Genomic DNA, 21,122 nt, shown 5'->3' with positions numbered 1-21,122 from the left:
TTAGGTCGAAATCATTTTTACAAATTTTTTCCATCATTTCTATCTAAATACGCTCCAAGAGTTCGAATGTAGTCGGAAACTCTTTTTCCCTAATTGCTTCCACATTTTTCCAAACAAATCTTCAATGATGATTACAGCGTTTTGGATATTCCTGGAAACACGTGAATGCATTGGACCGGAATACGAGTGACGCCTTAAGTAATTACCTTTCCAACGGCATTTCCAGATAATTACTTCAATCGTGCTAAACTCAAATATTTCCCCTCTCTCGTGTCACAAGTCACTGTGAGCTAAAACATGAATAAAGGCGAGAAGATTCCTCGTCAAACAGTTTCTAATTGACGGCTCTTGTGTTTCAGCTTTGATAATCCAATTTCCTTCTTAACAATTTGTGATTCGTTGTAAAATCAAATGTAGAATAGTGAAAAATACACACCTAAGTCATCGATCGACCAGTTTCCTCCATTTCAACATTTATAAGGGCCTCGATTTCAGAACTGAGATTAATTTTTTCCTTCGTAACTCCCAAAGTGCGACGTACAAAGTGTAAACGTTGACCGTTCTCATATTGCAATCTTACCCTTACTAAAAGGCTTACAATCAATTAGTTTCTATACCTCTAGTGTAAAATGATAAATAACGTGCAAGCATTGGTGTCGTCAGATGTCAGGAAACATGAAAACTGTGGGAAATATGCAATCGAGATTATATTTTTAAATATTTACATAAAATATTATTTAGTTAATCAATAGAAGCAGGGCTTTTTCCGCTTATTTCATGACTTGAATTAAACCCCTGCATTACTGTCTGAAATGATAATACGATCTATAAAATACAAAATGATTTGATTTTTGAGGATACCGTTTATCTCATGTCAAACTCTACGGCGTGGGAATTTCACACGCCAGGGTGACGAAGGAGAGGGGTCAGCTCCTTTTCATCTGCCTTATGTGGTGTCTCAGAATTAACTGTACCCGAATAGTTGTACAGCTTGCGTGAGGGTGAGGGTTCCCAGAGATGCCAATCGGAATCGAACCCGGGCCCCCCGTTTGGTAGTCTAGCTTTATGGCGTACTGTCTCTTCTATTCAAATGATATTCATAAAGTTTAATAATTCAACGTGTGACGGAAATACAAAACGAAGGTAAGAATAAAATTAGAAATATAACGATTACCTGTAAAAATTTGCAGTATATTTGAAAAATATATCCACAAAGGTATAGGAAATTTTAAGGCAAAATTATATCTAATGAGGTACATGTTGCATGAAGAAGCTGACTTTTCAATGCAACAATATCAGAGTGTAAAAATCATTCGCCTTGACTGGGACTCGAACCCAGATCCCTCAATATAGGGATCCCTAGAATTTGGATCCTTTGGAATTTGTCTAAGTATTAACACCATAAGTGTTTAAAGTTGGCTTTAACCTCGTGGACTGTGGCGCCTTGCGCACGACTACGAATGCCTGTGACATTGTATGTACGGTATTTCGTCACAACATCTAGTTCCTTTAAAAGAACCAAAAATTTCAGAGTTTAAGAGGACGCCTCGGTAGCTTAAGTGGCTAAAGCACTCGACCGGATATTGAGGGATCTGGGTTCGAGTCCCAGTCAAGGCGAATGATTTTTACACTCTGATATTGTTGCATTGAAATGCACATTAGCGGATGACTCCGTTAAAAGTTACTGTTGCGGCATCTCCCGCAGTTTCTTTGGAATTTGTCAAAGCTGACTCTTTGTTACGGAAAGTCTAATATAGGACCTAATGTATCATGTATCAGATTTCTCAAAATTTGCAGAATTGCAAGTATAATCTGATGCTTTATACCCCAAACGATAATATCGCAAATGTTTCCTGGGGCGTATTTTTCCATGACAATTCGCACGGTTGCCAGGAGATTATTGTGTTGCGCGTCAGCATGGTGTGTGCCGAGGCAGAGGGCATATCTCGCCACTGATGGAGTTCCCAAAAGACGTGTGCGCCTCGTCGCCAGCTAAGGGGAGCCATCATGCCGAGCGCAGTGATACCACGAGCAGAGCGAAGGCCTCGGTAAGAGTGCAATTCCGGAGGAAGTATTTGGAAGAGGGGAGGAGAAGGAAGGGAGATTCGGGTGTATCTGGTATGAGAACTATGTGCGTCTAAAGTGTGTTTATATGGCAACGCGGCGGTGTTGGGGAGAGGGAATTTATTGAGGATGTGGCATAAATGGAGGCAAACGGAGAGAGCACTATTTCCAACAATAGGCATTCCTGTGGTCGAAAATTCCCCTTCCTCCCATACTAGGACAAAGTCGTCTCTTCCGCGTACTATGAAGGAAATTATAATATTGGAATCTGGTTTTTGGCACAATACTTATCATAACTTTGCAGCTGTTTATTCCCCCAAAATGTGTAACTGCTTAAGTTACTCTTTCTTCTGGTATCAATGGATGAAATGTTTAACTCCTATAATTTTCAATTTTGATCAGATGGGATCAGATCATTTCACTCCCACATCCTGGTTTTGTTCCTTTCTTTCACTCTTTTTGTTATTTCTATGAAAATTTATCTCTAATAACTGCTAATTATAGTCTTGTTGATTTTTGTATGTTTGTGTCCTTATATGTTGCTGTTATACGTGTCAATATAAATTGGCAATCCTGCTGTATGTGCACAATTTTTACTAAATAAATAAATAGATCCTAACCTGGTTGAAAAATGCTCAAGTGAACTAACCAATCCACGAGCTGAATGAAGAAAAAATTCTAACCTGATGAATTCTTTTTAAATTAAAGAAATATCAAGCTGATAATCAATAGCTATTCATGTCTTTAAACCGAGCTCGCACCTCTCTCTCTCTAATGTGAACTAAACGGATGTGCGACTATTTTGCAATTGCAGCTGGCGTACTCAGAGCCACTTAATTGAATGCCGCAAATTTTATACACGTGCTCGTGTAACTCCTGTTTCCATGAATCTCACTGCATATGTTTTATCAGCGTTGTATATTGTTGTTGTTTTTCTGAGCCCGTTGAGCGATCGAATCAAAATATTTCACATTCACATGAATTTAAAAAAAATGTCGCTAAGTTTTTAAAATGAGACGGTCAAAGAAATTTATCTGAAAGTAAATCACAGGATGGACTCTGTTACAATATTAGTGCTATCCTTTTACCTTTACTTCTCTTTGTATTTCCGGCAACTTATATGGGAGTGCTTTCCTGATTCACTTCGCTATTTTACGTATGCTTGCTCGAGTCTAAAGCAAGGCAAATTTATCTCGGGAGGAACGCTCATTTCTTCTCAGGATAAAGTTATACGATAAGGTAGGATAATTTTCCAGCCGGCTGTAAACCAAAGCTGTAAAGGCGATGACGAAAGGGATTTGCCGGCGAGTGCAAGAGACTAAACTTGCGACCCTCAATTTATGGCTTAAGAGTTTGACAAGTGACGAGAGTGTGGGTTTAGTGGGTGGGGTTGACGGAGGCATTTGGTTGGAGGAAGGGCTGACCGTAATGTGTCCGAAGTTCTCCTCCACAAACAAGGAAGTTTGTTTACTCCACTCAAGGCCGAATGAAAACTAGGCATTTTGATACATTCGTGGCATAATTATTAGAATTTAATTATTGGTCCCGTAATTAACTTTGCAATGATCTTTTTTCGGTGATCCAAATTGAAAATCATACTGTTATCTTGTGAAGTTAAAATATATTCTGTATTATTCGCCAGTTGCAGACAAAAAATGCTTGTCTCTCCAAATATCATAGCCCTTTGGCTCCAACAAATTGAATAAAGACTTAACTAATGAACTATATAATTTTTTACCATTAGCCATTTTGGTAATAAAAAGTTCTCACAGCTTTAAAAAAATCTCCGTCTGGTCACTGGATATTTTTTTCATTGATTTTTCCTCATTCAAATCGTTATCTACCATTTTTATTATGCTAATACAATCGCAATAAATTGATTCCGTCTTAGGTAATCTAAGAATTTACCAGCACCTTGCTCTGAATTGTTTTGAAATATCATTTTTAGCAAGCGGAATGCGGGCGGATATACTAGACGGAGGGATATTTTTTTGGCGACTTGACATTTGAAAAGAGCCACTTTAAGGTCTTCCTGGGCAACTGTGGGTGTGCCCCCCCCCCCCGTGCTGTAGGGGCAGGGTACTCACTGAAATTGGAATTTCCGCCTGAGTTAAAGTTGCGGAGGTCCCGGGGGGGGGGCGACGCTTTCGGTTGGAGACCCCGCTGCAACGAAATTGTGGGAAAACAATATAATATGCATTTATTTTTCGAAGAGTGGGCGTGGATGAGAGGGAGGAAGGGATGGTTCAGCTTTTCCGAGAAAGGCGTTGGGAAGGTTAAGGCGAGTTATGAGAGCGACCAAGCGGGGGGCGTCGTTTTTTATCGGAGGGAGAGGGGGGTCTCGGAGGGAAGAAGGGTAGCAGGTGGGAAAGCGTGCCGGGAGGTTTTTAGGCAGAGGGGACGGGGCCACGGGAGGCATTTCGGATGGGAGGGAAGAGGTGGTCCAGGGGTCTCCGGTCGGGCAGTGTGGTCCCGGAGGTCGGATGAGTCCACTCACTTCTAAAGAAGTGAGGGAGGGCTTTGTTGGCACACACACACAACGAGAGGCGGGCCGTGTGTGTGTGTGTGTGTGTGTGGTGATTGTGGATTCATCTAACCCTCCTCACTCCCCGGCCCTTTTACCGCAGCCGCATACCCCACCCCTACCCCTCCCCAACCCTTGCTTTCCTATCCACTTTCGCCTTCTTTTTCAAGCGATGAAATTAATCGCCACGAATTTGTGCGCTCACCGGGTTTGGCTGGCATTCCCCTCATCCAGCCCCCCTTCCCTGCGTCCCCGAAATGCCCACGACCAAACGCTGGGATTATCGGATCCGTGCTGATTTCTGGAGCCTGAATTGTGCAAATCGTAGACGGCACACAACGTTAGCTAGACGGCTCCGACTTGATGTGAATTCTTTGAACTGTGGATATGATATCGTCGGTTGTAATTAATTGGGCAACGGAACGATAGGAGTTTATGAGAGGGCGCTGTTTGTTCTAAGCCCCTGGACAAGGCAATTCACTTACTCGTTCATGCTAGGACTCGAGTTTAAAAATGGAAAATGATTCATGTCAGATTTCTAGCACTAGTGGGTAATAGAACTTCAGGTAGGTAGAAAGAATTCGGCTCATCGGAGCAGTTCGGAGAAACAGCCTCGGTTGCCTTGACTTGATCTTTATTTCTGCTTGTAAACGTTAGAACTGCTCATTCCGTCCATTCCTACCGTGCTCTCTCTCTCCCTCCTCCAATTGTCTTCGGACCTCCTTTACTCCTCACTCTGTCCTTCTCCCTCTTGCACGCAAACTCGACCTCATTTGTCGTGTGTTACTGCCGTTTGTTATTTCATTTTCAGTTTATGTAGGTACCATATCTTTTCCTTTGTTATTTGTCCGATTTTATTGCCATGATGCTTTTTTTTTGGATCAAATGACTCACAAATAAAAATCTCCATTTTATTTATGCAGGTTCCACCATGAAAAACTTCATGTTAAGAATCAAAAAGTAGTGATATTTCATGAGGACGTCATTATCAGTGCGGGGTCATCATATATACTGGTTAATAGGTGTTATCTTTCGTTCCTGTTATGCAGTCATTCGATCAGAAATAAAGGATTTTCCGAGAATCCACACAGCCACTTCAACTATCATGTCTCGTGGAAGTTTAAAAGTAAATAATATACCAACGCACAATACGTCACAACACAAAATTCAACCATAAATACCAACCGCTAAAGATTTAAATGTGGTCACCAAAGAGAGAGTAAGTTGGTAGCGAAACTCCAAAAAATGTAGAGAAAGCGGTTGGAGGAAATACATATTAAAATGAAATCGGATGTTAAAGCCCGTTTTCGTGTATACGGGAGAATGCTGCGTGATTGGGTGATGGTAGAAAGGGAAAGGAGGCTTTTTTTGTCAGAGTGAAGCCAGACAGAAGTTAAGCAGAAATGAATAAGGCAATGAATGTAGCATGTTCTATTGGTCCCTATTAGTTTCCTAATATCCCCCCGATCGGAACTTATCCACCGATAAGAAAAATTAACAAAAAGATTAGCATGTAATGACCATCGGTACCTTTTGTGCGAATCGACTGAAAAGTATGAATTAATTCGTAGAGTTCACTGCTTTCATAAATTCAAAGAAGCAGCGGGGACGTTGAGGTTATTCGAGTCACATGTTAATGCGAACGTAAATTTGAAATATTTCACAGTGGACAAATAAATTGTCTTGACTAGAATTCGAGCGCGCATCCCGATATTTCCGGTCGAATACTCTTACCAATATCGAGGCGTCCTCTTCTTTGCATTTCCTCCCTCCTAAAAATGTCTCGCAATTTACGTTATTACCTCTGAGTCCCCTAGACTCCGCTAAATTTTCTCGTTTCTTTGAATTTGGAAAAACAAACGCCAGTGTGCTTCAGAGTTGACTTAAACCTCTTGAACGCTAACGCTTGGCAAATGGCGTGGACTATTTAATGATACTTAATGCCCAGTAGTTTGTCAGTTCCTTCCTCTAAAACTCTTAGAAATTCCGAATTTAAGAAGATGCCTCAGCCGGACGCTAGCACAGAAATGGAGGGATTGGGGTACGAATCCTGGTCTAGGTGAATGAATTTATCACAGTGAAATTTACCACATTATTATTCCCCGATTTCCCTTGTGTCTCTCTAGCAATGTCTCTGGTTTGAATTCGTAATAAAGGCGTAGGAATTAATGGTTCTCTCAATTTTGTCAGTGGAAGGAACCACGAGAAAGTATCGGTGATTTCTTAATTGAAGACACTTAGACTGGTAATGGAAAATTATCCTACCCTAGCTTTGAAGTGGAATGCTACTTATTTAAAAAAAATGACGAATTCCAAAGAAACTGCGGGAGATGCCGCAACAGTAACTTTTAACGGAATCATCCGCTACTGTGCATTTCAATGCAACAATTTCAGAGTGTAAAAATCATTCGCCTTGACTGGGATTCGAACCCAGATCCCTCAATATCCGGTCGAGTGCTTTAGCCACTTAAGCTACCAAGGCGTCCTCTTAAACCCTGAAATTTTGGGGCTTTAAAGGATCAAGATGTTGACAGGCACAATGTCACAGGCACAAATGCCTGTGACATTGTATGTACGGTATTTCGTCACAACATCTTGTTCCTTTTAAAGCTCCAAAATTTCAGAGTTTAAGAGGACGCCTTGGTAGCTTAAGTGGCTAAAGCACTCGACCGGATATTGAGGGATCTGGGTTCGAATCCCAGTCAAGGCGAATGATTTTTACACTCTGAAATTGTTGCATTAAAAAAATGACATTTCATTATCAAATGTAAGGGCGTGCTTATAATGTAAGTGGATGAGGAAAGTCATTAAGGAGGAAGAAAAAGATTCCTCTCCAGCCAAAATGTCCACGGCCATATATCAAACCCGAAGAGTGGATGCCACGCCATGATAATTCATGGCCATGTATCGCTTAAGATGCTGTTGCATATCTCACGAGAATCAATATAGAGTGTGCTCCTTCCATTGTCCTCTCGTGCCTTACCCGATTGGACTTTTTCCTGCTCCCCAATGGAGCATCTTCGTGAAGGCACCGGCTGTCGCTGGCGCAATACTGGAGTCATATCAATTCAACATATTCCAAACACACCCTACGCATTATGCTAGCAATATTTTACGAGATTAACTGCATGCGTGCGAGAGTGAAATTGACCATCCTTGTTCATTGAACTTGTCTCGGACTCCACCTGGTTATTTAGTCGGTCAATGCCACAGTCTTATGAAATTAGTCATTTCGTATTATTTTGGATTTCAAATGATACTGAAAGTACCAGTAAAGTACAGCAAATGATATGGTTATTCATTTTTTAATGATCCGTCATCGAAATTTTTTATTGTTGAACCCTATTAATATATTTCAACAATTTATCCTCGCTTTTCCTTCCGTCGTGTATACGCCATTTTCAAACATTCACTTAGCCATTTATTTTGTTATACTTCTATTGCATGGATATCATCTTCGTTAATAATTGCAGTTTACGCATAAAATAATTTAACGAAGACCCCGTACCTAGTCTGATGTCGGACTTTATTGTGTGCAACATTTAACGCGAAAAGCTACTGTAATCCGGCAATTAGGGTATTAAAGTTATTTTTCTTTCCTTGTGCCTTTGTCGGCGAACATTGTAAAGTATAATTTGGTGATTTTTGTATCTTAAGACTCCGGAAAGCACTTCCCCCTGCACGCCATAGCATAATTGACTGTATGAGGTGCATCAACTTTCATTTTATCTTTAAAATATTTGATTGGTATAAATTATTATCAGACGGATATTTTTCCTTCTAAGTATTGACGGGTATATTATACGCTTTCAAACATCGTTGCTCGTATCGAGTATTCCTATTATCTACAGCACACAAAACACTCCTGGGGAAAGAACATGTTTGATACTCTAGGCCATAAAATGCATATAATATCGTGAACGAATGCAGAGAGTTGTATCAAGGGAATACGGAAATATCGCATAATATCACCGAAAATGTTTCAACTATCATTCCGAAAATAGGATATACTTCCAGTTTTGTCGTGATTCCATCTCGCTGCAAGGAACCGAAACTTTTCACGAGACGGGAAACTCAAATCAGGACTCTTCTCGGCACCGTGCTGAATATTGAACGTGGCAACCGGCGGCGACGAAGATGCTCGTGAGATGCGACCTGCCTCCTGCCCCTCTCAGGACTTCCGGAAATAATGCCTCCATTCGCTCTTTCTTCCCCAAAGCTCCCCTCCCTCCCCCCACCCTACCGTCCCCCCCAGCCGGCCTACCCCAAGCAAACCAGAAAACTACGCCTATCACGTGCTCTTTCCCTTGCCCCCCCCCTCCCACAACACTCCCTCTCAAAAAATCTCTCCTGCAAACAATCTAAATCATACGACGCCCGTGAGGTTCCATCCTTCCGTTCTTTCAAGTGCTCCCGAAGCAATCCGATCGTTTATTTTTAGTGTAGTGGCTTTCTTTTGATGCCATTGGCTTCGAGAAAAATCATTGATTTCGACGATATACGAATGAAAGGGCTCAATTCCATCTAGTACGGAAACATAAATTATTTTACCTCTTCGTACGGCAAGTATTTTTTAGGGTTGAATATTTCAGGCAAAAATCACGAACAAATCGGAATTAGAGAAGTCACTTACACCGAAGAGCATTACTCAGAGAAACGGCTTTAACATTTCTCCATTCGAATTTTGTCCTTGTGATGACGACTGGTCAACATTATGCCCGAAGTTATTAAGAAGTTATAAGCTCTTGAATATAATGTCGGACAAGTGATGCAGTGCATTAGGTTTGACGTAAGCGTTTGGGTATAATTGTAACTACCGTATCTACATCTACACAATGTAACAAGGGCGTGTAGCAGGGGGGGGGGTTGTAGCGGGGGTAGGTCACCATCCTTAAAAAGGAATAAAACCACGTACGAAACTAACAATTGCATGCCAATTAGAACCCACAGAAGCGTATTTATAGAAAAGCCATTTTCAATTGCACACATTAAATTACATATGCTAGAAACTAACATGCACACACACCTACGTATGTACCTTATGTCTACGCAACGGCTAATCATGCCCTTACTTGTAAATCGTATATCTTTAATATTTTAATAATGACCTTGATTTTTTACTACCATGACTCCTGATTGTCCGGGGAAAGGACGAATATTTGTATCTATCTGTACTTTTTTCTCCCTTATCTTTTCTTTGTGATCTAACCTACTTAATAAGTGTGGGGCTATATTATAATTCCCGTTGTGATGTTGTTAAAATCGTGTGTTCCGAACATCACTCAAAAGTCTAAGTCTCGCTTGTTCTCTTCGCATCTAAAGTGGCTCCCAGCCTGAATCCATCTAATAGGCCCTCGTCTTCTTGCCGCAACAATTTTTAACGAATCTGATATAATAGCTTACAATCATCCGATTAAATAAGTAATTTACTCCCCACGAATACTGGTAAATGAGATTATCTATGTTAATTTTATTTTCAATAGCTCATTTGGCACTCTTTTTATTGGTCATTCGCATCTCAAAACAGCATCGCTAAATTGAAGAAGAAACCAATCTGAAGTACAACCGAAGACACCTATTTACATGAAAGTAGAGAAATGTGATTAAGCTGAATATCATTTTTAATTCATCATTGAAATACTTTTGACTGATATGCATCTTGACGTAGGGCGGTTACATAGTGGAGTTAAATATTTATTTCTAGCCCATGAATCTATTGATTTCCTTCCGTCTGCAACAAAATATATTCTTAGCAACGAGGCATTTTCCTTAAGCTATCATAATGTACTAGTTACATGAGAGGACTTTTTATATTGCTAAATGTGATTTTTTCTGTTTGTAGGCCACAAAATATACCTGTGCGCGGTCATCCAGTAGGGTAGGTATCGATTTTTTGTTGCAACTCACCTCAAAATTCCCCATTAATATTTCTCAGAATCATCCCCTTTGAAGAGGACTCGTTTCGGCAAAGTGGGTTTGTTCTTTGTGATGTCTGCTGCCACATGTTAGCAGGCTTTTCGTGGCATAGAATGTTTTCTTATGTGTATCATTGCTCCGCTCGCTACCTCTCTATTTCCTTATTCCTCCCATTTACCAATGCAGTTATTCCTTCTTTTCTCGCAACAGAATTTTCCAGGAAGATCATATGTGAGGAAGCTAATCATTCTCGGCATTCTTAGTGCAAAAGCTGTTGAATAACAATTTCTTTATCGCTCTTTTACGAGGCTGAGGGAATCCGCTGCGCCGGCATCCACGTCCTTTCTTACGGCCAGCACCTTAGACGGATGTCTACGATGTCTCGTATTCTCCTTTAGGCTATTGCTACTTCAGTAGAGTGGAAAATAAATCGAGAGAAGCATTTCTATGCTGGGATTTTTAACCGAGGAAGTAGTCCAACATTTCGTGTTTCATACGTGCTCCTTCATATAGGTATCACGAAGGCATTCTAAAGCGCTCAGCATTGCTTACTCCCCTTAGCTTACTGACCAACCAAAAAACTAATTTTATGAATTCCCCGTAAACTTGTCTCCAGATCTTCCCATGCCTCTTTAATCATGTCCTGTATGTGTATATAAGTTGAACACTACTGGTGATACGCGACGCATATGTGGAGGAAATAAATTCGCGTGCATGTGGAGGAAATCAATCCAAAAATTAGTAAACCACGCATATTAAATTAATATTGTTTTTTCCCTGAGAGGAATACAAAAAATACAATGGAAAGGTTTCACCCTAAAATTGTTACCTAAAAAATACATTTAATGCGAACTAAAAATGCCTTTCAACGTAAATGCCCATTTTGGAAAATATCTTTAAAAGAGCGAATTTTAAGAGAATTAAATTCATTTTTCGTTCCAACATAATAGCACTTCTTGAATTAAAGGTAATAGTTGACAGCGTTTATTTTTTAACGTAGTGTTATGGGAAGTAGACTTGCACTTACTTTAAAGATTTCCAAAGCCTAATTAAGGAACTCAAAGATCCAATTTAAGTGACCCAAATCTTCATTTTTAGAACCTAAAAATCCTCGATCTAGTGATTGGTTCTTCAAGCGCCGTGCCCGAGTGCTAACCTCCGTAAGCGCTGGTTCCAGACTCGCCGTAAACATAACCGCTGAGCCAACTATGCATAGTGGGCCCGCATCACGAGGAACCTGATATAAATCGTGGAATGGCTTATCGCGAAGCTAGAGACTAACGAATGAGCAGAAGTATCCGGAAAACGATAAATAATGGCAATGCCCAACTGTCATAGCCTATGAATAGTTATTCCCTGTGCAGTTGAATTCCTCGTTTAAAGTTGTCGCTCGAATTTTGGGAATTGTATCAAGTTATCGATTTCGCAATATCAATTATGGCACCACTGATGTCCAATGAAGTAAGTTGCGATTCGCTTCCTTTCGTCGCAGCCAACTGTGCTCAGGGCACAAAATCATCAGCTCTCCGAAATGCAACCGTTCCTTTCCGGCTCCATCCATTAATAGCCTCCCTCTTACTGGAAGAGTAGCTCTCGGAGGATATTGGTATAAATATATAAGTGAATACTTCATGTATTACGCCCTACCTATATTATTTACCTACACCAATAAACTATAAGGTAGAAAAATATACTATTCGCCCAGGGGGATAACCGTTTCAATAGATTACTCAATAGAGATTATAGAAGCAAAAGCAAAATTAGAAGTCAGCATTCTTTATCTCTTCATTTACAAAGTTGCAGTTCTCGTCATTTGAAATTAAAGAGTCCTTTTCTATTATATTTTGCGAAAAATCCCCCAATTTCATTCAGGCGGCATCCTTGAAGAGGGATCTATCTCCTTATACGGATCTCTCTCTGGCTATCCTGCGATTAAGGGTCAGTGCCGCAAATCATGTCTTCCACCTTCCACGGATAGTCAGCCCAGAGTACGTCTAAGCGTCGGAGTCCCAGGTTTAAAAAAATTCAATCTACTAATGGATGGGTGCTTGGATAATTTATTGAAGAAATACTTCATTGAGAGCATCGCAGCGCCCTTTGGCACGGCAGCGTGACTTAGGAACGAGAGCCAAAAATCGGAGTATGTATCGGGTGCTATTGAGACGCGAATCAAATCCCGCCCCGGCCCTCGTCCGTCCTCGTGGGGCCAGCGATGATGATGCAATGGTCGGCGGGCGTCGCGTCGTCTGAAGGGTGGGTGGGCACCCGCCCTCCCCTGCTCTTCCGCACTCATTGTTTCGCCGCCTCTCCCTCGCTACGTCCCCTCGGCAGAATCACGTAATAAAATAAAAAGCAGGGGGTGGGGGAGGAGGGGGGGGGTGAGTGGGTTGGGTACTGAGGTGGGAGGGGAGTGGGACGTTTGGGGACTTATTCCCGCTCATTTGTATTCTTAGCGGCGTCGGACATTTTCACCACCCGCGCGGTCAATACGTGAGGCCCTGATTCGCCGACCGACCGCACTCCGGACGAGAACAAACTTTTTAAAACCAACGCCCTCCCTCCCTCCTCCACCCCCCCCCATCTCTCTCTCCCGATTCCCCCGTTTCCAGGAAATAGAAATGGCTCCGAACGAATCGTCCCTTCCAACCCAACGGGTTATTTACCTCCCTTATGCCGTCACTATCGAGAAATAGGAAAAAGTTTGGTATTTCGGGTGAAGTTGCGGTGACCAAGTTTCCTCTCTCATTTAATTCCTAGCCATGAACAATCTAGTGAAAGAAAGCACACGAGTCTATGTTTCCACTTTATTATGAGAGATGTCAATGGTTTTAACATCATCTTTCATTTTCCCCATCATCATTGTACTTGCATCCTCAGTGTCGTTGGCTTTTGGCTTCGACCGATGTGGACCCACTCCCTGTGCTCTCCCATGCTCTCTAAACAGCCACTTCCACTTACCATTTTCATTCAAATTGCCGGCCATTGCCCCCGCTCTCCTCCTCCCACTCCCGCCCCTCCCTTTGGTATATGCTCTTTTTTTAATCGGGCATTCCAGTCTCCCTTCATTTCAAATCCACACTCTTCTTCTGACTCGTATTATGCATGCATTCAGTATAGTTTTCCATCTTCTCCATTTTTAAAATGACCACATTTCAAACATTTTCTGGCCCTCTGAAATCCTTTCTATTTTACTCTATGACCTCAAATCGTCGTCTCTTGTCAGTCACGTACATCCGCCTTTCAAAAGAATGTAGACAATGCGCTGGGCTAGGACGAGGTTCACCTAGGGACGTCTTTTCCAGTTCTAATTCCTTATCGCTTGTAAGTATTTTTGCTTGGCGTGGGGTTCCCTGTTTTTCATGCGAAGAGATTCCCTTTCCGCATTTAAACGGTTTTAATGAAATTTTTACTCCCTCTTCTGTTATATTTTGCACTGATAAGACACTTGTATCTCTTCTTTGACCTAGTTGCATTCCTTACTCTTTAGTCAATAATTATTCCTTGATTATTCTTTTCTTATCTATCCTTAAATTCACTTAATAATTTATTTTCTTATCTTAAGCTTAGGTAGGGACGTAAGGAGAAGACTTGCGCTGGGTAAAGACGCTTTCACAAGGAGGAGGGAGTTGATGACAGGAACGATGAGTAAGAATATTAAGAAAAGACTCGTAAAAACTTTGATATGGAGCGTAGCTATGTACGGCGCGGAAACGTGGTCATTGAAGCAGGAGGATAGATGTAGACTGGAGGCTTTTGAAATGTGGGTCTGGAGAAGAATGGAGAAGGTGAATTGGACAGAGAAGAAAACCAATGAGGAAGAACTTGGTACGGTGGGCGTAGAGAGGGGTTTGTCGGGAGAAATCCTACGGAGGCAGGAAAAGTGGATGAAGGCTGTATTGACCGGCTGTGGGATGTTGAAGACTGTGATAGAGGGGAGAATGTTGGGCAAACGAGGAAAGGGAAGGAACAGGATAGGGATGCTAGACGGGATGAGGGGAGGAAGAAAGTGCTCAGAGATGAAGAGGGACCTGATGTAGACTAGGTTGCTGGATTGTTTTTTTGTTTCGCTAGGAGTCACAAAATATTTATTTGGTAATTGTGTCCATCCAAAAACCTACCTTAACCGGTAGATTACCCAATAATAATAATCTTAACCTTATCCCTGATTCTGTTATTTTTTTGTTTGCATTTATTCTCAGTTGATTATCTTTATCTTTTGTTACTCCCAGTTGCTTCAATGTTTCTGTAAAATCTTTGGCTGCTTTCATCTTCCCGCCATTCTATCTCTCATTCTCAGCTGGTATGCACAGAAATGATTTTGCGGGATACGCGAAGTAGAGGGAGGAAAGTGATTGACATACGAGTGCTGCCAACGGTTTTGAAATGGGGTGGAGCTACGAATTGGTTTATTGCATCGTTTTTATGAAAAGTATGAAAAAATGATTTATTTAAGATATTGCTACAATGCCTGTAAATTCTCCTAAGTACATCTCCTGAGTGCGGACAAACACATTGGCCAGAGCGGCTCGAATGCTCCCTCGTATTGCAGCCGAAGTTTCTAAGATTACCAATGTTGTATCTAATCTTCAGAATATTTCTGATGCCCTGAGGGCAATTATCGAGTTGAGATTCTAAATGTCGGCTTTTCTGAAAGGAAAACCGGTGGTACATAAATAAGGGGATTCAATCCGAGGATTGGTTTGCAGTTGCTCTCTAAGCTATTATCGATTCAATCCTCCCAATCTCTTCATTCCCTCATAGCTTCTAGCAAAGACACTTTCTGTCTAATACTTCTCCTATTTTATCCTCGGACTTTCTTAGAATATCTTTCCCTCTTTTGTTTCATTCAGTTATGGTATTTTGTAACATACAAGGTGCGTATAAAAAGTATCGGGAAATTTTATGGAAAAATAGATTTACGTCAGATATTGCTAAAATGCCTCAAAATTCTCCGAAGTAAATCCGTTGTAGGCGGAAGGTCCTCAAGGGTACGCGTGCAAGCTTCTTTGTCAGCAATAAGGGTCCCATGGTGGTGTCCTTTGAGGGATGATTTCAATTTTGGGAATAGGAAATAAGAGTCTGCGGGTGCCGAGTCGGGACTGTAAGGGGTTGGGGAATCGTCGCGATGTCGCTGCAGTAAGTCTTCGCAGATCTTTTAGATCGCCAAACGTTCACTGATAATGGTATGCCCTAACCTCGAACCAATGCCAATAAGATATATCTGCAATCATGCGCACAGTTAACCGACGATCTAAATCCAGCAATTCACGAACATGAAAAAATTGTTACCGATGGTTTTCATAAAAACCTTACTGTATGCACTTAAAATGTGATTTGATTCTTAATTGTATTGGAGGCGCCTTGAGAGTATGGCAGTCCCTGTCCTCATCAAAACGCTCCCTAAACCAGTAGACTAATGATGATGTTAATTGACTTCAAATGCTCTACATAGCAATAACCAATTCTAATCACTCCACCATTATGTTGATTGAAAGCGACGAAATGAAATGCTTTCGCGAGGAATTCCAACCTCATCTTTTTATTAAATGGTTGGTCACCTCTTATATCGTCGATTCATGCGACATAATAACAATTGCATATACTCTGATATATTTCAAATAGTACTCGTTAATAATGAATTGATTGGTAAGGGTCATCTTCGAACCAAAATTTTACTTCGCTATTTAGTTTTATGACATTATTAAATATATTTTTTTGGAAATAGAGAAGGCAACCGACCATCAGCGTTTGTTTTCTCTTGACTATGTTCAGCTTCGAGAGGTGAAATTCCCTGGGTTTTTTAGCCATCAAACGCAGAAACGATAAACAAATGAAACACAGGCTGCCTTCTGGCTGCGGTGCCACGATATCTGGGGAAAAGAATCAAGCCTACGAACGCAATTCAATTCTCGTCATTTTTAGAGTGATGCTGAGTTATTGAGCAAACAACATGCTCTGATGTTTTGGGGATCATTTTTTATTCTATTATATGCACGACGGATAAAATTATCATTATCGTTGATCATCGGAATGGAATACATAAAATATGCTTCCTTGAAATGAAAATATTATTGATTAATCAGATTCATTTGAAATCGTTATGCATACACATTACAAATATGATTTGATTGCTGTTTACATATATGCAATGATCCACAGTTGGAACAATGAAAATAACTTCCATTTCCCTGAAATAAATGCGATAGAAGTTAATTTTAGCGAATGAAATGAAATATATCACGAAGTGTGGGATGAACTGCTTTGTGTTAAATAATGGCGTTAAAAATATTTACATATATATATATATATATATATATATATATATATATATATATATATATATATATATATATATATATATATATATATATATATATATTGAAATTAAGATGAATACACACACATTTAATATCGGAGATTTACGTTTACATTGCGAGGCCGATTTTTAATTTCATAATATATTCCACAATTTCAAAAAGCAAAATGAAGCACCGTTGCCATAATTGCTGATGATTATGAAAATATATAACGAGAATGAATTAATGCATAGGCTCCCGGTGACTTAATGATATTTGCATGAAAGTCGCTGTCTGCCGCAAATTTATAAATGGCGCCCCCCCCTCTCCCCACCCCCCCAGGTCTCGTTTATTTTGACTTTGGATTCCTTTATAATGGGGGCAGCACGTTAACAAAATATTAGGTCTTTGCTTGTGTATTGTTTCTGACATCAAAAAACGAGGAAAGGCATTACGGTCGGAGCCCTACGCTGCGGTTAATTGACCCTTTCTGTGTGGACGCACCCGATCTCTCTCGAATATCAAAGGTTTTGAAGGTGAGCAAAGCGATATTTTGCCATTAATTTTTTTCCGCAATTCGACCAGGAGCTGAGTTAACTCTCGCAATCATTTTTTTCGCTTTCGTAGATGGAAATAAATTTTTTAGACGGTCTATTATAATGCCTGCAAACATACGGAGAATTTAATGCAACGAAAATGCCGGGCTTATTGTTTCTATTTGCTTATAATCACGAATTCCTTATCCGCTTATCCGGAAGTCCCTTTCAATTAATTTGAATATGTTTTTTGAAACTTTGTGCCATAAGTATCGCCCTAACTTTCCAGCCAAAGTAGTAGTTAATAGGTGAAGAGACCAAAGGTTGAGGTCATTTATACCTTGGAGATAAGTGATTATTACTCTCTTAGAGGTAGGGAATGGCGCGGAGAAACGGCGCGTCGGAAATATAGCCTACGAGTACCCTTAACGAGGGATGCTAACGAACCAACATTTTAGCGTCGCTTCCGAAGAACGGATCACTCAACTTGCGGTACTCTCAACTTAACAACACCAATTAGGCATCCGGTTACCTCAGAAAAATTCACTCGAAGATGGGATACGAACCCGGACCTCCCGGGCGGGAAGCAAGTACGCAATCAACCACACCAAACCGATCTAGCGTAACTGCCATCTACCATTCGTACTGGGTGAGGGTGGTTGCCCGTTTCCCTTAATCTTGCCCCGCCATCTACTCCAACTATGCGTGGGTCTGCAACATTCGCATTTTACTGTGTGGTCCCTAGGACTTTGAATATACAGGGTCGCACCCAAAAGTGGTAGGACTGATTTTTTTACAAGAATTTTATTGACGATATACTTACATCGACTTAATAATCTTCGAAGTATGCTCCTTGAGCTACTACTCACGTTGCTCCCATTTCCCGTACGCCCGCTGGAAATTTTCTTTGAGGATGCCGTTGATGACCCTCGTCGAAGCCTCTTGAACGGCCTCTATCGAGTCAAAACGTCGTCCCTTGAGCTGTCTTTTCATCAGGGGGAAGAAGATGTCCGGTGGTTCCAGATCGGGAGAATAGGGCAGGTGTGGCAACGCCGTATTTGGCCAGGAGCTGTCTGACGACGAGCGCGCCATGGCACGGCGCGTTGTCATGATGAAGCACCCAGCATTTTGCGATGGCCGGTCGGACTCTTTTCACCCTTTCTCGGAGGCGGGTGAGCACCTGGTGAGGGTCTGAGGGTCTGCAATTTCTTCACTGGTTAAGCGTCGGTCTGTGTTCAGCTGTGTCCTCACTCTGTCCACATTCGTGTCGGTTCTTGCCGTCGACGGCCGTCCGGAGCGATGGTCGTCTTCAACGAGCTCCCTACCCTCTTTAAACAACTTGTGCCACTCAAATACTGTGGAACGGCTTAAGGCAGTGTCCCCATAAGCCTGCTTGATCATATCGAGGGTCTCAGTTGCCGTCTTCCCGAGTTTCGCACAAAACTTCACGGAATAACGTTGCTCTAAATTCAGATTTATTTTGTTTTTCGACGCGGACAAAAAACTTGCTTCACTAAAAACGGTGTCCTCACTCAACGACAGCCCGCAGGCGCCTGAGGTTGGTGTCGGTCTGTTGCTAAGAGCCCCCTCCACCTTACCCTGCCAAGCAGACCCCCCTCCACCGCTCCGTTCGCGCCAGAGAAAATCAGTCCTACCACTTTTGGGTGCGTACATGTAATTCCAAGAGAGACACACACAATGTGCAGGAAGGCGGCGTAGACAAGGTTTTTCCATTTTTGCTCGGTTCCGTTCTTTTCGTTACCATGCTGAGGAAATCTTTTCGCTCGGAGGCAGATTGGATTGACTATGTCAGCCTTGTGAGAGTCTTCCCATTCCTTCATTTTCCTTTGTGCCCACACACATGAGTGTGCTAACGTCCACATCACATATCCACTGAAAATAAGATATAAAGCTTTCCACTTCGCATTCTGCTTAGTGCCGGGAATAAAAATTGATCCACCATTCGTCAGCAAACTCTGTACGTTCAAATGACAAGAACATGCAGACTAGCATAGAGTTTTGATTAACGGGCACATGGTTGAAACCTCTCGTGGGCAGTCAGTAAATTGACCACTATAATAGCACTCACCTTCTTCTTTCTGTGTAGTGAGGCATTTTGACACTCAAGTCTCTCTTCCCGCTAGGAAACAGTCGAGGATTAGTCATTGTATCAAAATTAGGGTAATGGGTATACTGTTTCGCAATGTCTTGGATGATGCATATATTATTGCATACTTGTATACTTTAAGTATTCTTGTTTAATATATTGCATACTTGTATAGTTTAAGTTAACTGTAGTTTTTCACAGAGCTTACGGAATACTAGGCGTTATAGTAAACATGTATCATCTTTAGATACATCATACTACTGCTACTACCAGAAGTCAAAGTCGCTGGAATATTAGCACTTCCACACTGAGTGGAGATAGCGCAAAATCAAGAAATATCGGTCGATTTATTGAAAATAAAGGGATAGGATATATCCTGTTCAATTACATAATATCATACCAGTTATTCCCACCAATGAATACAATGGTCCCTCTTTTTAAACGCTAAACTTTCCATTTTGAGAACAAAATTAATTCCAAAGAAACTGCGGGAGATGCCGCAACAGTAACTTTTAACGGAGTCATCCGCTAATGTGCATTTTAATGCAACAATTTCAGAGCGTAAAAATCATTCGCCTTGACTGGGACTCGAACCCAGATCCCTCAATATCCGGTCGAGTGCTTTAGCCACTTAAGCTACCCTAAGGCTAAGCTTAAGGACGCCTCGGTAGCTTAAGTGGCTAAAGCACTCGACCGGATATTGAGGGATCTGGGTTCGAGTCCCAGTCAAGGCGAATGATTTTTACGCTCTGAAATTGTTGCATTAAAACAAAATTAATATTTGGAATGGAGTATACAAACCGCTTCCGTGCTTACACTCACGACGCTTTGCGTACTAGCGTAAAAATATTTTTTAAAACGATCGATGAAAATTAAAAGAAGTCGCTTATATTTTGGTGCTCACCATAATCAGAGTACGAGGGGTTAAGGGAGGGGAATGGAGAAGAGTGGATATTGGAACATGAGGAGGGGAGGGTCAAACGGAGGGGCATGAGAAGATCGGTTTGGTAGGTGATGTTCGTGTTCGTGTTCGTGTGAAATTCACACTTGCAGGGTAATAAGGGGAGGCCAGTTCCTTTCCCTGTGCCGGTTATGGTTTCCCAGGAAGAACTGGTACCCGAAAAATCTCATAGCTTGGGTGGAGCTGCGAGCGCCCAGAGACTTGCCCGCGAATCGAACCCAGGACCCTCCGGTCAGCAGTCCAACGCTCTACCCCCTAGACTACCGCGATCCACTGACTGACTTTCATATAATTATATATTTTTATTATATTATAGTAAAATAAATAATATGTATTACATAATTATAAGTTATGATTATAATTATTCATAACATATTATAAAATTATACTTTTTATAATATAATTGTAAAATATATAATAATACCTGTATGTTTTAAATGATAATTATATATATATATATATATATATATATATATATATACATATATATATATGTATATATATATATACATATATATATACACACATATATATATATATATATATATATATATATATATATATATATATATTGAATATCCCCTCTACTCTGCCGCGCGCGGCATGATGGGGATGCTTCCGCGAGCACACCAAAATGAAATTCCCAAGAGGCAAGCACAACTGCTTTTGCATCCAGGAGCGAGTGGGCTTCGGGAAACGTGGCGCCATGGGCTGCCTC

This window comes from Hetaerina americana, unplaced genomic scaffold, assembly GCF_022747635.1.
Source record: "Hetaerina americana unplaced genomic scaffold, ioHetAmer1.1.p SCAF_9, whole genome shotgun sequence".
In the NCBI taxonomy this organism is placed as follows: Eukaryota; Metazoa; Arthropoda; class Insecta; order Odonata; family Calopterygidae; genus Hetaerina; species Hetaerina americana.
Note: the sequence above shows the minus strand (reverse complement) of the source record.